Source organism: Lontra canadensis, unplaced genomic scaffold (genome assembly GCF_010015895.1).
Source record: "Lontra canadensis isolate GAN:19392208 unplaced genomic scaffold, GSC_riverotter_1.0 scaffold1, whole genome shotgun sequence".
In the NCBI taxonomy this organism is placed as follows: domain Eukaryota; kingdom Metazoa; phylum Chordata; class Mammalia; order Carnivora; family Mustelidae; genus Lontra; species Lontra canadensis.
The window spans coordinates 24,854,388-24,856,749 of record NW_022630995.1 but is presented as its reverse complement, the minus strand read 5'-3'; the positions used below and the strand labels follow the sequence as shown (position 1 = coordinate 24,856,749).

The 2,362-nt window shown below is 43.1% G+C and overlaps 1 non-coding gene across 1 annotated transcript; it reads right to left on the bottom strand.

The window, feature by feature from the left end:
* Positions 1-434: 434 nt before the first annotated feature.
* On the bottom strand, positions 435-541 carry LOC116871571. Its single transcript, XR_004383438.1, has one exon. It is a non-coding gene; the product is annotated as a U6 spliceosomal RNA (small nuclear RNA).
* Positions 542-2,362: the final 1,821 nt, after the last annotated feature.

The window sequence follows — 2,362 nt, the reverse complement described above, 5'->3', positions numbered from 1 at the left end:
GTGGGACCTGGGAATGAGGGGGAGACGATGAGAGAAGATGAGTCGAATATTTCCCTGATGATGGTTGACATCATAATCCCAAACTCCACCCCAAACCCTCCAGGGTCCAGTTTCCTGTCAAACTCCCGCTCTAGTCTCTTCCTGGGGACAAACTCCCATTTCTCATTTTATTTTCCCTCAGTATCCAGGAGTTCCCCTGCTCTCTACCATACAGACTCCTCTCCATTTGCCATCCCCTCTTCATTCCTGCTTCACACACTTACCACATTTCCCTTCAGACAAAAGCAAACAATAATAATGCTTCAGGAGCTTCAGGAGGCAACAAATCTTCCGTTGATTTTTAAAGCAGATATTCCTAGATTTGAAAACTTCCAAGTTCTGTCATTACCTAACTAAGTGGCTTTGGGCAGATTCAACTTTCTTTCTTTTTTTTTTTTAATATGGAACACTTCACAAATTTGTGTGTCATCCTTGCGCAGGGGCCATGCTAATCTTCTCTGTATCGTTCCAATTTTTGTATATGTGCTGCCGAAGCGAACACCAGATTCAACTTTCTAAGCTTCCTTCTCTTCATCCTGAAATCGAATCTATGTCGTGAAGTTATCAAAGGTCAAATGAGGTAATGCTATGGACTGAACTGTGTCCCCAACAAATTTATATGTGGAGGTACTAACCCCCATTGTGATGGAGGTAATTAGGTTTGGATGAGGTCATGAGGGTAGGTCCTCAGGATGGGATTAGTGCCTTTATAAGAAGAGACCAAAGAGCATGCTCTCCCCACCTCTCCCCCCTTGATGTGAGGATACAGAAAAACATTACCACCTGCATGACAGGAAGCTATCTCTCACCAGGAGCCAAATAAGCCAGGGCTTTGATCTTGGACTTCCAGTCTCCAGAGTGGTGAGAAATCAACTTCTGTTGTTCAAGCCACCCACTCTATGGTATTTTGTCATGACAGCCCAAGCTGACTCTGACAGCATGTAAACCCTCACTTTTCCACACATTCCTTCATTAAGTAAATATGCTCTGAATGACTCCCATGTGCTATATTCTCTGCCAGGAACTAGGGCTTAGCAATAAGATATTAAACAAAACACAATTCCTGCCTTCGTGTAGCATGAAGCCCATTGTGGAGGACTGACCAGTAATTACAAAAATGATTAACTGTTAGAATTGTAGTCAGTCCTGTGGAGAAGTACAGGGGACCATGAGAATAGTTAATGGTCCTAACTCACCCTGTGAAGCCAGGAACTCTTCTCCTAAGAAATGACATTTAACCTGATGATTCATTCAAAAGTATGAGGATGAGGAAATAGAGGAGAAGAGAAAGCTCCAGGCAGTGGGACCAGCATGTTGGTAGCAACAGTCTGGAACACTGTAAGAGAATATCATAGACTTATAAACAACAGAAATTTATTTCTGCACCCTCATGACCTAATCATCTACCAAAGTCCCCACTTCCCAATACCATCACACTGAAGTTAAGATTTCAACCTATGAATTTTGGGGAAACACAAACATTCAGCCTATAGCAAAGTTTAAAGACTCTAAGGCAGAAAAGAGAATGACCTAAATCAGGTTCAAACTAAAACCAGCGTGGTTGGACCATCGTAAGGAAGGCAGAGCCAAACTGAGATGGGGTCAAGGAGGTTGAAAGAGACTTGAAGGCCTTGGTAAAGAGTTTGAAGTTCATATGTGAAGCCAGGCAGTGTGCCTAAGAAAGCCAGTGCATTTTAAAATTCCCAAATGAGACGCCAGTAGTTCAACCTACCCAGAATGCATCCCCTACTTCTTTTAAAAACAGCACATCCCCAAGATGACTTGTGGTAAATCATACCCCCCTCCCCCCATGCTCAGTACATGTGACTGGGTTAAGCTGACCATATCCCCAATCGTAAGAGTGAGCTCATGGCCTAAAGCTAGCAAGTCAGAGGACGTAGGATAACCTTGGGTCACAGTGATTGGTTTAGACACATGATTCAGAAGACCCAATGAGATTCAGTGTACCAGGACTTTTAATAGAACTCTGGGGAAGGGGAAAAATCTCTTTTTCTATGGATATACCAGGAACTGTGCTGTTCTTGCAATGGTAGAAAATGGTTGGGAATGATGCCAACCCTGAGGGAAGCAGGGCCAAGGAATGAAGCAAACATGACTTTGTCTTGATGATCATGTTTGAGTCCCCTGAGTTCAGCCACACCTAAAGATCTCCGGGGTTTGTAGAAGAGGATAATGGATTCAGTTTGTGGAATGTGAGACACCCAATGGAGATGACCGGTAGAACATAGATAAAGATATTAGAAAGATAGATGGATAGAAGTGTGCACGCATGAATGGATAGACAGATAATATAGAGAGCAGA